The sequence below is a fragment of the Prionailurus bengalensis genome, chromosome X (genome assembly GCF_016509475.1).
Source record: "Prionailurus bengalensis isolate Pbe53 chromosome X, Fcat_Pben_1.1_paternal_pri, whole genome shotgun sequence".
Classification (NCBI taxonomy): domain Eukaryota; kingdom Metazoa; phylum Chordata; class Mammalia; order Carnivora; family Felidae; genus Prionailurus; species Prionailurus bengalensis.
Window position 1 is genome coordinate 58,940,276 of NC_057361.1, and position 14,864 is coordinate 58,955,139.

The following is a 14,864-nucleotide window of genomic DNA, read 5'->3' on the forward strand; positions in this document are numbered from 1 at the left end:
TGCACCCCACTGGGCTGTGACTTCTGCCTCTACCCCGCTTCTGAACCCAGGGAGGGAGCACTGACAGGATTGGAAACTGAGGGCCAAGGCCGAGCACTAAATGGGAGAGGAGGAGGAGGCGCCAGTTCCTGGGCCAGCTGCCCTTGTGCCTGTGAGGAGGCAGCACCAGAGGGAGGTAAGGACGCCTAGAGGGGGCTGGGCCCAGGAGGGGGGAGGAGCAGCTCAATTGTGCCCTATAACATCTGTGGAAGCACAGGTGCAGGCGAGGCCACTGATGACAGAAAGCCACGGGAGTGATCTGGGAACCTCAGAAGTCAGAGCAGACAGTGGTCCCAAGGAGGGAAGGGAACAGGGACTGGACTTCTGGAAGGGGTCATGAGTCCCTGCAGGAGGGGGAGGGGGAAGGACGGAGATGAATGGGAACCTAGAGACCCAAAAAGAGGAGGAGATTAGGAGAGAGCCTGAAGGGAGCCTACAGGGGAAAGGGGGGCAGGTGCTCGCGCGGCCAGGTGGAGCCCACACCCCACCCAGACGGGGACACTCTGCCGGCGTGACTGCAGGGTTCCCAGCGGAGGTGGCCCAGACTTCTCTCAAGGACAAGGCCCACCACACGACACCTGTTCTGGAAAAGGCTGCAAAATAGAGCAGCTCCCTGCCCTGACCCTCCTTCCCATCCCCAGCTACCTCCTCACCCCCCCAGAGAGAACAGACTTGAGAACATGAGAGGTACTTTAATTTGAAGGTGCTGTGAACTTGGGTGGGGAGGTGGCAAAAAACAGGGAGAGGAAGCCCAGGCCGAGGTCGAACGTCGAACGGGAGGGAAGCAGCTTGGGCACAGCTTCCTGGCTCCAAAGGTACCAGCCGCCCCTCTTGTACAGAGATGCTGACTCAGCTTGTCCAACAGAGCAGAGTCAGGGAAGAAGAGCATCAGGCCAGGGCCAGCCCACGGCCCTCCTCAGCAGCCACGACCATGGGAAGGGGTATGGTGTGTGTAACACTCACTTCAAAGGGTCTGGAACTGGTCAGTCAGGGACTGCAGGGCCGCTGAAACAGAGACAGGCATTAGCAGGTGCTCCGGACCCGGGGACAGAGAACCCTGTGCTCCTGTCCCCTTGGAGAACTGCCTAGTCCTGCAACCTGAAACCCACGCCCCCCCTCCCAGCCCCTATCCAAAGAGCCCTGCGACTGACCTACTCAACCACCAGCTGAATTAAATATGGATGTGTCGTATAGGGGAACAAAACGTGCCAGCAGTTCTCAAGTTCTGGGTCAACTTGGAACCATTCAGAGCTTGTCGGACAAATACACACTGTCCAAGCCACACCAAAGAGCAGTTAAAGGGAAAATCAATGAGGCATCTCTAAACGTCCAAAGAGAGAGATTCTCTGGGACTCATGGTGGTCGGCAAACTGTGCACCCAGGTAGGCGACTTTCCCATTGGTGCACACACCTAGCTGTACACGCAAAGCAGTCTCCAGGGTCAAGCCTGCTAGGTTCCCCTTCTAATGGGAATCTTGGTTCCTGTGGGGCTGCCTGCACCTGCAGCCCATCGCGGGTCCTGCACTGAGACACACCCCCCCACGCCCCCCTCTGCCTCTGCCCTGACCCAGCCCCAGCTAGAGGTTCCTCATACCAAGCTGCTCTTTCAGGTTGTCAACTTCTCTCTGCAGCAGGAGACACTAGGCCCACAAACATGGGAGAGAGAGAAAAGCATATTAGTATACCCTGGCCTCTCTCCTCATCCTCCCCCTCTCCTGCGAGCACCACACACCAAGGCCTAGTGGCTAGACTGGCACAGGACCCTCAGTGGAAAGGAGGCGCCTTCCCTCTGTGGGGAGCAGAATGGGAGGGGGGTACATATGTCAGTTTAACCTGGACACGGATCCCACCAGGTAGTTGGGGCCTGCATTTCTAGGAGCCAGAGCAAGCATTACCTGAGGACAGCCCTGTGCTCCAGGTGGTTGCTGCTGCCTTTCCGGTCTTGGGGGGTGGACAAGCGCTTCCTGGTCATCTGAGAGGGAAAGAACACAAAATCCAGCTTCCAAGGCTCCCAGTGAGGTGGAAAGGGCTTCGTGGGGTCTAACGTGAGGCAACACTACCCTCTGCTGGCAACAAGTTGCCCCTGCTCTGCCAGCAGCTCCACTCTTCTCCCTGGGCGTGCCTCTCCTGTCTCCCAGGGCCAGCCCATCCTTGATGGTGGTCCCCAAGGCCGGTGGCTCTGAGCTGGAGTCTCCCAGAGCTGCAGCCACAGCCAGCCACTGGGAAGAGCAGCACGGCCAAATACGACTTTGTGGAACAAGGCTCTGTTCTGCTGAAAGTCTATGTCCGGGGTTGGGGTTTGGGGGTGTCCACGAACCACCCTTGCCACACAAACCCCACGCAGAGGATGATGTGGCTTAAGGCCGGTCCTGTCGACACCCTGTTTCCTATGGGAGAAGCTGCCTGGGTCAGAGAGGAGGCAGGGAACAAAGCTGAGCCTCTACCCTCCGCAGAGCCACAGGCAGAGGCAGAGGCGGCCTTCCTGATCCCGTCTCCCCTGCACTCCTGTGCAACCTGCAACACTCACCCGAGGGTGTGGGCTCTCTGGGCATGACGTCTCCCTGGCTCGGAGCCAAGGGCTGTGAGCTTCCCTGAAACTGGGGGGCTCTGGGGTTGAGGTCACCACGACTGCTTGCCTCACGATGCATGAATGGACAAGACGGCTCTGGCCTGTGTGCTGAAAGCTGCTAAAAGAAAAATTTCTCACTCATTTGGACTTGGGATGTTTTGTGTTTTGTGGGGGTGTAGTAGGTGTACACGGGTGTGTGTGTGCGCGCGCACGCGTGTTTAGGGGCTGGGGTGAGGCAGGGCGTAGGGAAGGGAATTCAGAAGCTGATCTGGCTAGTTAGTGCTTTCTCCCTCAGTCAGCCCCAGGTCAGGAGGCAGCGCTGAGCTAGGGAGAAGAGGGGGCCACTGACAGGGCCCAGGCTCCCTGCATGGAAGGCTTGGGGACCAGCTACAAAGTAGGAATCACGAAGCCCAGGAGTCTCAAGACTGAAGCTTTGCAGTCCAAACTTTCAAGGGGCAGGGGCTCCCCGATCCAAATCAACTACCAGCCCTCCCTTCCATCCCAGACCCTCTCTGGGCTGGGGGGAGGCAGGAAACGTGCCCAGGTCCAGAATGGTGCCCAGCACACATGGAGCGCTACCTTCAAGTCTGCCCTTGTGCAAATGACCGGGTCCAGCATCCCGGTGACCTGGGGGGGCGGGGGGGCGCACGCCCAGGCCATCCTGGTTGGTCAGCTGCTGCACGATGGCTGCCACGGCCTCGTCCGCAAGGTGGGACGCGCAGTCCAGGGCGTCCCCCGTGTGGTCGGTCGGGGAGCCGGGGTGGCCTTCTAGGTCCCAGAACACAGGCCCTCCCGTTTCCGTCACTTCCTGCTCGGACTCGAAGCCCTCGGGGTCTGGGACCTCGCCACAGGCAAGATGGCAGAGGCACCAGGCGAGCGACGAGTCCTCCGGGCAACGCAGGCAATTACCACAGACGCCGCACCAGGCCGCACGAGACCTCAAACGCCGCGCGGCTTGCACACGCATTCGACGCCCTCGCCACAGCCTCCTCATTGGTCTGTCCCCCGCCAACCAGCGCGCGCCCCTCGTTTGCCCGCCCCTCAAGGCCCTGGCCAATGGGGTGGAGCGCCTTTGGTCTCCGCCCTCCCCCCCCCCCCCCAAGCAGGTCGGGGTGTTGGGTCTCTCGGGTGTGGCGGCCGGTTGGTAGGCCCTGTTGTCCGGGCTCTTCTGGGCCCGCCTCCTACTTTCCAGTTGGGAGTCACGGCTTCTAGACTCTGTCCGCCCGTGCACAGAGTGGGTTGTGATGGCACCTGTCTCCGGGGGTGGGGACCTGTCGGGACGGAGGTAAAGCACCTGCCTAGAAAGGATTTGCTGGCCTCTGTCCCACGGCCGCGCTCAGAACCTGATAGGACAATGGGCACGGGAAGCCCGCAGTCAGTGATCATGGGACCTGTGGCATATTCCCCCGCGAAGGGTCGGAGAGCAAATGTGGTCCTATTTACGGGCCGCAGCGTCTCTGTTGCATCCACTTGACCTCGGTGGGTGATGACATTGGTCCCTGGATGTGTGCTCAGGGAACTTTCTTGGCAGGCGGGTTTGGCGCAAAGGCTGGACTTGGCCCCCTGACCCCGACCCTTCTCCACTCCGAGGCAATTCAAAGAAGAAATCTCAATGGCCAGTGTACACGCCAAAAGACGCTCACCATCACAAATCCTGGAGATGCGAACTAAAACCGCGAATCAGTGTTCACAGACCAGACTTGAAAAAGTCAAAGAGCTGAACCATTCCGAGGGTGGGAGAGGTTCTGAGTAGAGACCTTGCTTTTGCCCACTGCTGGGTGGAGGGTCGGGTGGAGGAGGGGGCAGCGGCGCAGAAGAGCCCTTTGGGAGGGTAAATTGGCAGAATCAGTGCCAACCAACTTATACAACAGGTACCACATGCCTGGCTCTGTTGTAAGCACTGTAGTTAACTAGTGACACATTGTCGAGACAATCCTAGGGTTGAGGTACCCACTAGTACCGCCCTATTATGGGTGAGCAAATGGGCACTGAAAGGCTCAGCCACCGGCGCAAGGTCATTTGTTTTGTCGGGATCCGTGGCAGGATCGAAACTTGTAGTTTGGCCCCGAAGTCCTTGCTCTGAGCTCTGAGTGGAGAATCTTAAAAGAGAAGAGACGCCCATTCCCCCTGTGACCCAGCAAGTCCACTGCCACCTACATCTTCTGGGGACGCTCTCGTTCGTGTAATGGACAAGGAAGGATACGTGCACAGGAATGTTGGTGATGGGGAAAACTGTGAACACTCTGAATTCCCATCAGTAAGGGGGAAGTGGATGCAAGCAACTGATGTTCAGCGCATCTGGTAGACTGAACCACGCTAGTCAAAAGGAACAGGTGAGGCCGTGTTCACACATTTCAAAGCATCCTCGTGACTGAACACAGTAATTTGGAGATCACTGGAGCTGGACACACATTTGTAAGTAGTCAAATGAAAATTTAAAACGGAACCAGTCCTATGTTGAGAGTGCACTTAGGTGTCAGTGCAAGTATGGTGAAAGTTCTGGAGCATGCACAACTAACACCTAACAGTGGTGGTGGTGGTTGGGGTGGGGTGCCAGTTGTGTCTCCAATTGCTCTACAGCTACCGGTTCCCAGCTTCTCTGAGCTGAGCAGTCCCAATATCTGGGGAGTGGTCCCTCCCTTGATTTCTGTGAGGTGCTCCAGTGTTAGAATTTCCCTTGCTTGCCACCCAACCCCTACTCCAGGAGCCCTGGATTCCTTCCATACTTTCCTTCCTCTCTTTCCCACTCTTAATGCTCTGTCTGGCCCTCGCCTCTCCTGCCTACATCCTACTCTGGCTGATCCTCAGGAGGGCCCTGAGGTACCTCAACACCTCTTGCCTGAGTAATCGCAAAGGCCAGGTTTTGCTGGGTCTGCACCTGAGAAGCCTACCGTGCTGGGAAAGGTTACAGAGCAGGGGGGATTGGGCGTACTCTAAATCTGCAGTCAGCCTCCTCAAGCATGCCCCCAATATCCCTACGTGTGTGTGTGGAAAACGCCCTCTCCCACTTCTCCTAGTGGCTCTTAAAGTCATGCTGTGCAATCTGGATGCTGTGCAAAATGGATCACGAAAGAGACAGCAGAATCTCCTCTACCCACCACCCTCTTCGGAAATGTTACCAATGGATTCAGTCGAAGACTCCGTTGGCCCTCTTGCCATTTCCATTCCCTTCATCCTTCTCCCTCTCCCCCATAGACAGAATCCTAGCGCCTTTCCACACCTTCACCACTCTCTTCATCACTGGGATTCTCCTACCTCCTCTTCTGTTGCATCCTAAAGGTCTCCAGTGGTGTCCATAATTGTTGCTAACTCCCTTCCTTCAACCTCACTAGGATCCCATATTGGTTTTGACTTACTGTTCTGACCTGGGCTGGGGACCAGTGTCAGAGGATCCACCTGGCCTTCCTGACCATGATAGTTTCTTGCCCCACAGACAGACCAATGCCCCAACGTGGGGGTTTTTGCTCCAACTGCCGAATGTATCAATCGTCAACTTGTGGACTAGAGAAGTGATCACTGCGTTGGCCCAGGGATCCAGTCGGCTTTCCATGACTGGATCTCTATCCCAACTCCTTTTATTACCAGGGTCTCCTAAGTCCCACTCTAGCCAGGCCTCATGGTGACACTTTGGGGCTCCAGTATCAATGTCACCTCGGACCCTGGGTCCAATAGTCCTAGAAATGTCTGGGTATTTCTCTTTCCCCAGTGCACTGTCACTTGAGAAATGGAAGTCATTCTCTGTAGGGAAGGCCGGTGGCATCATCATAGTATGTATATACTCATCACCTTGTTTCTTGACCCTTCCTCCTCAGGACTCCTCCACCTCTTGAGTCAGTGGGGCTGGTCTCAAAATTGGCTCAGGACCAGGAACTGAGCAAGAAATTGTAACTTTTTACTGGGACGACCACCCCCTTTCTCTTGCACCCTTGCCTTTGTCTGGCTGTAGCTGCCCCGAGGGAGCCAGGCTGTCTGAACCATCCTCTCAGCTCCCTGCCAGTCAAAGCACTCTTGACTGCCCCCCTGACCTTGCCGGTTGTTACAGGAAAGGTAGTCTCCTGAGGTCTCTTGATTGAGAGTTACTCTCTGCTCTCTATTACATCAGAATTCCATCACTCTCATGGATGGTAATGAGCTCAGGCCAGGACCACTTGCTGCCATCACCTGCATCGGCCTGCAGAGGGCAGCAACCGCTGAACTTTGGTGAATGGTGGGTCCACTGGGCCCTCTCATGGAACTTAATGGTTAGGCCATGTGACTGGCCTCACCTTTTCTATCCGTTCCAGCTCGCCTGCATCATTCAGCCTTGTTGTTCCTTCCTCTACCCTCTGCTAGTCCAAGGCAGGCACTTCCACTTTTCAGTGCGGGCCACCACCTTCTTGGAGCTTTTGAGGGCCACTCTGGTGGTGAATCTATCTACTCCATCTCCTGGAGTCCCTGCCAGTGGGTTAAACCCCGTGGTATGAGAAAGTGCCCCTACTCAGCAAAACCTGATTATCCAGTCTTCTATTCCTGTCCTCTTGATCCAGCACCCTCAAAATCCAATCCTAGGGATATCCCCCTGCTCCTGCCAGTACAGACTGTCTATTTCTTGCAACTCCCTTGGTGTATAGTTTCTTTATGGAGAAAAGATCAGGGCTTCCACTGGGACGGGCACCTGTGGCTTTGGCAGGGAGCAGACTCTGCAGCATCTATCAGCACAGGGCACATGCTGGGTCTTGCTAGGGAAGGAAGGGCCACCCTGAAAGCCCTGAGACCTCAGGGGGTGGGGCCCTGGAACAAAGGAATCAAATGGTATATTAGAACACATCTATCTAGGGGCGCCTGGGTGGCTCAGTCGGTTGAGTGTCCGACTTCGGCTCGGGTCATGATCTCAAGGTTCCTGGGTTCGAGCCCCATGTCGGGCTCTGTGCTGACAGCTCAGAGCCTGGAGCCTGTTTCGGATTCTGTGTCTCCCTCTCTCTCTGACCCTCCCCTGTTCATGCTCTGTCTCTCTCTGTCTCAAAAATAAATAAACGTTAAAAAAATTAATAAAAAAAGAAAGAACACATCTATCCAACACAGAAGACGGTAGCCACAGAGAAATGGAGGCACAAAAAGACATGAGAAATGTATAACCCTCGTAGCAAAATAACATCTGCAAACCAACCCATATTATGAACGCATGAATCCCTTTAATCACAAGGTAGAGAGTGTCAATCCAGTAGAAGAAACGGATGGATTCAACTACCTGCTTTTGACAGGGGATATCCTTCCAATAATGGCATAAACCTGCTGAGAGTGAGAGCACAGTGGATGATAGTGTGCCATTGTGGCCATAATAACAAGACACAAAGTTGACTTTTAAGACAGAGAGTGTTCCTAGAGACAAAAGTGGACATTTCGTAACGACAGAAGGATCCACTGATGTGGGAGACATAACGATTTCAAACTTCTACTCACATAGGTACGGAGCCTCAAAATACCTACGACAGAACTTGACAAAGTTGATGGAAGAATTAGACCATGTAACGTTAATATCTGGGGGTTTTAATACTCTGTCTCATCCACTGATAGAAGGACTGGACAGAAAATTCGCAAGGATACAGAAGACCTGAAGAGCAGCCTCTGTTACCCTGAACAGCAGCCTCTGTTACCCTGAACTGACATCTATGAAACACTCTGTTCAACAACATTTGAATACACATTCTTTTCAAGTCCACATAATCATTTTCAAAGATAGAACATACCGAGGGCCATGAAACTCATCTCGACAACTTGGAAGGGGTCTAGATTGTGCAAGGATTTAGCCCTCTGGTGGTATAGGTGTGTGAGAGACCATGATACCACCTGAAAAACCCTTCAAGGAAAGTAATGCTCTTAGGAAACAGCCAGCTCTCAGGTGAGCAAGACAATTAGGGGGGAACATCTGGAGATGTTGAGGATATTTGGATTCTTTCTCATCACTCACCTGTTTTCACTCTTACCTGATGACTTTGCTTCCCATTTCCCTGAGAATATAGGGCAACCAGAAAAAAACTTCCCTCCTTTCTCATAAGTGTTTTTCTCCAGTTGGCATCACTCGTATCAACGTACAGTCCTGTCCTTTCTCCCTCCTTAAAAAACCCTCTTCTAATCCCACCTTCCATTCGAGTTACCCCACATCTCTCTGCTCAGCCTTATAGAAAAACTCCTTCTAAAAAGTTGTGTGTACTCACTGTATCAAATTCCTGTCCTCCCATTCACACTTCCTCTCTTTTTCACATTTCACAAAGTGTTATTGAATGCTTATCACGTGTGAGGCACTGTTCCAAGACCTGGAACACTACATACACTACAGTGAATGCGACTAAAGGAACATACATTTCTGTCATAGACCTATCACAAGTATTTTCTAAATCTTCAAATGTCTTCATTCCTTTGTTCTTCAAGTGCACGTTCCCTAACCATGTTCCAGTCTTTATTGGTTACTCAGGGTGCTAGGGTGCTATATTGATCTAGAACATTCCCTTGCTAGGCCCCCAGTTGGGATCTGGTGCCTATTGGGACCCACTTTTTTTTTTTTTTTTAGTGTACTACAATAATTCTGATAGGACACATCAGATAAGCACATGATTTCTTTTGAGACTTTGCGTGAGCAAAGTTTGCTTTTATGTCAGACTTAACTGATACCTCGATGTGTAAATCTGAGGCTGAAATTTCCCACCAAGGATTTTTCAGGCATTGATCCACTGTTTTTTTTTAACTTCCAATGTCAATTTGGAGAAGCCTGCCGTTATTTTGAATGCTTTATTTGTCCCAAGCCTTTTCAGGAATAAATTTGTGTATTCTTCACCACAACAGGATATAAAATAGCTTCATTATACATAAAGTCTCCCTCATTATGCTCTTTGTATTCACACTGTCTCCCCCATCCCAGACCTTTGATAACCAGGGATGTGTTTCCCATTCATATATTTTTACCTTTCCAGAATTGTATACAAACATAATGATACAATATGTAATTGTTTGAGTCTGGCTTCTTTCCTTCAGCATCATGTATCTGTGATTCACCCAAATTGTGCATATATTGATTTTACTTTCCTTTATATTGGCTACGTAGTGTTCCAGTGCATGGATGAAGCAGAGGTTGTTTTTCCATTCATCTCTTGAAGAACATCTTGATTTATTTAAGTTTGGGGTGATTATGTATAAGATTGCTATGTTCATTGTTGCCAATTTTTTTTTGGTAAATGTAAAATTTCACTTTCTAGGGAAAACATCCATGAGTGGGATTGCTGGGTGTTACGGTCACTCCATGTTTACCTTTATAACAAACTGGCAAGCTGCTTCACTGAGTGGCTGTACCATTTTGCATTCCCTGCATCAATAGCTGAGCTTTTCATTAACTTCAACTCCTCACCAGCACTTGGTTTTGTCAGTATGTTTTAATCCAGCTATTCTGATAGGTATGCAGTGGCATCTCATTGTGGTTTTAATTAGCATTTTCCTAATGGCTAATAACATGTTTTCATGTGCTCATCTGCTATTCTTATATCCTCTTTTGAAGTGTCTGTCAAGTGTTTTGCCCATTTCTTAATTAAGCTGTTCATTTTCTTATTGTTGCGTTTTCCGAGTTCTTTGTGTATCTGGATCGTAGTTGGATATGTAATTGACAAATATTTCTAAGTACTTTTTTTTTTTTTTACTCTCTTTACAGGGTCTTTCTCAGAATAAAAGTTTTTAATTCTGATGGAGTCATTTTAACACTCGTTCCTTAATATTTCTGACATGTTTTTGGTGTTATGTCTCAGAATTCTGCATGTATCCCAGGTCATGAAGAAACTTTCTTATGTTTTCTTTCATAGGTATTATAGCTTTATCTTTTATATTTACATATATGATCTATTTTGAGATAAGTTTTGTATAAGATGTGAGTTAGAGGCACATATTCTTTTTTCTTTGCACATGGATACCTAAAGTGCAATGCCACTTTTGAAAAGACTGTGCCTTATCCAGTGAATTTGTTTTGTACATTTGTCCAAATCAGTTGGTAGTATTTGTGCGGGTGCATTTCTGGAGCCTCTATTCTGTTCTGTTGATTTATATGTCTATCTCTTCACTAATATCACATTGTTTTAAGTATTGTAGCATTATATTGAGTTTTTAAAAATTTTATTTATTATTTATTTTTTATCAGTTAACATACAATGCAATATTGGTTTCAGAAGTAGAATTCAGTGAATCATTACTTACATACAACACCCACTGCTCATCACAGCAAGTGCCCTCCTTCATACCCATCACCCACCTTGCCCATCTCCTACCCACCTCCCTCCATCAACCCTCAGTTTGTTCTCTATCATTAAGAGTCTCTTATGGTTTGTTTCCCTTTCTTCTCTTCCCCCCTTTTCCCCTATGTTCATCTGTTTTGTTTTCTAAATTCCATATATGAGTGAAATCGTATGATATTTGTGTTTCTCTGATTGACTTATTTTGCTGAGCATAATACATTCTAGCTCCATCTACGTCATTGCAAATGGCAAGATTTCATTCTTTTGATGGCTGAGTAATATTCCATTTCATATATATACCACATCTTCTTTATGCAATCATCAGTTGATGGACATTTGGGTGCCCTCCATTGTTTGGCTATTGATAATGCTGCTATAAACATTGGGGTGCATGTACTCCTTCAGTTCTGTGTTTTTGTAACCTTGGATGAATACCCAATAGTGCAATCGCTGGATCATAGTGTATAGTTCTATTTTTAGTTTTTTGAGGAACCTCCACACTGTTGTCCAGAGTGGCTACACCAGTTTGCATTCCCACCAGCAGTGTAAGAGGGTTTCCCTTTCTCTGCATCCCCTCCAACACTTGTTAATTTTAGCAGTTCTTACAGGCATGTGGTGGTATCTCATCGTGGTTTTGATATGTATTTCCCTGATGATGAGTGATGCTGAGCATCTCTTCATGTGTCTGTTAGCCATCTGGATGTCTTCTTTGGAAGAGTGTCTATTGTGTTGAGTTTGGTAAGTTCTTTATAGATTTTGGTTACTAACCCCTGATTAGATATGTCTTTGGCAAATATCTTCTCCCATTCTTCAGGCTGCCTTTTAGTTTTGTTGATTGTTTCCTTTGCTGTGCAGAAACTTTTTATCTTGAAGAAGTCCTGATAGTTCATGTTTGCTTTCATTTCCCTTGCCCTCAGTGATGTGTCTAATAAGAAGTTGCTCCGGCTGAGGTCAAAGGGGTTGCTGCCTGTGTTCTCCCCTAAGATTATGATGGTTTCCTGTCTTACATTTAGGTCTTTCATTCATTTTGAATTTATTTTTGTGTATCAAGTAATAAAGTGGTCCAGGTTCATTCTTCTGCATGTCGACGTCTAGTTTTCCCAACACCATTTGTTGAAGAGACCCTCTTTTTTTCCATTGGATATTCTTTCCTGCTTTGTCGAAGATGAGTTGACCATGTAGTTGAGGGTGCATTTCTGAGTTTCCTATTCTGTTCTGTTGATCTATGTGTCTGTTTTTGTGCCAGTACCGTACTGTCTTGATGACTACAGCTGTGTAATATAGCTTGAAATCCAGAATCGTGGTGCCTCCAGTTTTGCTTTTCCTTTTCAGGATTGCTTTGGCTATTTGGGGTCTTTTCTCGTTCCATACAAATTTTAGGATTGTTTGATTTTGATAAGGATTGCATTAAATGTGTGGATTGCTTTGGGTAGTATACACATTTTATCAATGTCATTCCAATCCATGAGCACGGAATGCTTTTCCATTTCTTTGTGTCTTCTTTAATTTCTTTCATAAATCTTCTATCGTTTTCAGAGCACAGATCATTTGCCTCTTTACTTAGGTTTATTTCTAGGTATCTTATTGTTTTTAGTGCAATTGTAAGTGGGGTTGATTCCTTGATTTCTTTTTCTGCCGTGTAGGATTGTATTAATTTTAAAAAATTTTTAAATGTTTATTTATTTTTGGGAGAGAGAGACACAGCACAAGCAGGGGAGGGGCAGAGAGAGAAGAGACCCAGAATCAGAAACAGTCTCGAAGCTCCCAGCTGTTAGCACAGAGCCCGACGTGGGGCTTGATCTTGGGAATGGCGAGATCATGACCTGAGTTGAAGTTGGATGCTCAGCCGACTGAGCCACCCAGGCACCCCACATCATATTAAATTTTAAAGGCAAGTAGAGTCATTCCTCCAACTCTATTCTTTTAAAAATTGTTTTTAGTGATTATAGATACTTTGCTTTTATATATAAATTTTGGAATCACTTTGTCCATATATACAGAAAACCTCTTGCTGGTATTTTTATTATATTACATGAAACTTAAATAGATTAGTTTTAATAAAACTGGTATCTTTACTATGTTGGGTATTCCCATCCATTAGTATGGTTTGTCTCTTCATTTAATTATTTCTTGGGTTTCTTTCACTGGAACTTTGTGGCTTTCAGCATGTAGATCTTGTGTATACTTTGTTAGGTTCATTACTAAATATTTCATGCTTTGGAAATATTGCAAATTTTATTGGTTTTTAAACTTTTGGTTTCCATTTGTACATTTATTGTAGACAGAAATACAATGGATTTTTGTGTATTCATGTTGTATCCTGTGATCCTACTAACCTCATTTGTTAGTTATAGGAATCTTTTTCTAGATTTCATGGGATTTTCTATAGTGGATAATCATGTTGTCCATGAATATGGGCAGTTTTATTTCTTCCTTTCCCACTGGAATGTCTTTTATTTATTTTTCTGGAATTATTGTACTAGCTAGGATTTTCAGTATGATGTGGAATAGGAATGGTAAGTATGGACATCCTTGCCTTGTTTCAGATCTTAAGGGGAAGCCATTCACTTTTTTTAGTATCAAGTATGTTAGCTGTAGGTTTTATGTAGATGCCCTTTATTAGGTTGAGGAACTCCCTTTCTATTCATACTTTGCTGAGTTTTCATCTTTAATAGATGTCAAAAGCTTTTTCTTAATTAATTTTCATGATAATGTGGCTTTTCCTTTATAAACAATTAATATAATGGCTTTAATCAGTCGTTTTTACAAACATTGAGCCAGCCTTGTATTCCTGGAATAAACACCACTTGTTTGAGATATATTTTTCTTTGTATATATTGGTGGAATCAATTTGCTAATATTTTGTTGAGGATTATTGTGTCTATGTTCATGAAACTGTTCACCTGAAGTTTCTTGCATGCTTTCTTCTCTTTTTTCTTTGTCTTTGTTTTTGATTTTAGGGTAATTAATGCTGGCCCCCAGAAAGGTGTTGGAAACTGTTCTCTCCTGCTCTATTTTTGGAAAGAGGTTTTGTAAAATTGATGTTAATTCTTTAAATGTATGGCAGAATTCACCAGTGAAACCATCTGGGCCTGTGGTTTTCTTTGTTGGAAGGCATTTCACTATGAATGCAATTTATTTATAGGAGTATCCAAATTACTATTTGATAGTGGATAATTTTGGTAATTTGAGGTTTTTGAGATATTGGTCTCATTCCTCTAAGTTGTTTAATTTATGTGCATTGGCTTATCCAGCCATAGTATCATTTTTTTCCTATTTGACCAATATCAATATATTTTCTGTATTCCTGAAGTTTGGAAATATTTTATTTGGTGATTTTTTTTATGAGGTGCATTTTGTTGTATATTCAGTATACCTTTTCAGCCTGAAGATGTGTGTCCTTCAATTCCAGAACTTTTCTACTTAGTCAATCTGAGCTGCTATAACAGAATACCATAGACTGGGTGGCTTATTAATGGCAGAAATGTATTTCTCACAGTTCTGGAGGCTGGAATGTCCAAGATCAAGGTACCAGCATTTTTGGTAACTAGTAAGGGCCCATTTCCTGTTTCACAGTTAAAGTCTTCTGAGGAGGAACCAAGATGGCAGAAGAGCATGGAAGATTTTTGTGTGTCTCACGTCCATGAAATACAGCCAGACCAACACTAAACCATCCTACACACCTAGAAAACTGACTGGAGGATTAACACAACAATCTGCACAACCTGAACCACAGAATTCAGCAGGTATGCGGCATGGAGAAGTGAACTTGGGGAGTGAGAAGGCGCAGGAAGGGAGGTGCTTTTGCAAGTGGAGGGAGGATGGAGACGGGGGGGCGGGGAGGAGAATACAGGAAAAGCACCCCTCCCCAAAAGCCGCTGGAGAGAAAGTGGACAATTGGAAACAGCTGCAGGGACTAAACTAAAAAGAGAGAAAGGAGAAAGGAGAGGGTTTAAATTCCATTAAGACTGTAAACAAGGGGAGTGCAGTCTGCAACTCTGCAGCTC

At 47.2% G+C, this 14,864-nt stretch overlaps 1 long non-coding RNA gene across 1 annotated transcript; it reads right to left on the reverse strand.

Moving 5' to 3' along the window:
• Nucleotides 1-711: 711 nt before the first annotated feature.
• Nucleotides 712-3,502, reverse strand: LOC122476934. The gene is made up of 2 exons (XR_006295628.1): nucleotides 1,634-3,502; nucleotides 712-1,044 (listed from the first exon to the last, which is right to left on the reverse strand). It is a non-coding gene; the product is annotated as an uncharacterized LOC122476934 (long non-coding RNA).
• Nucleotides 3,503-14,864: the final 11,362 nt, after the last annotated feature.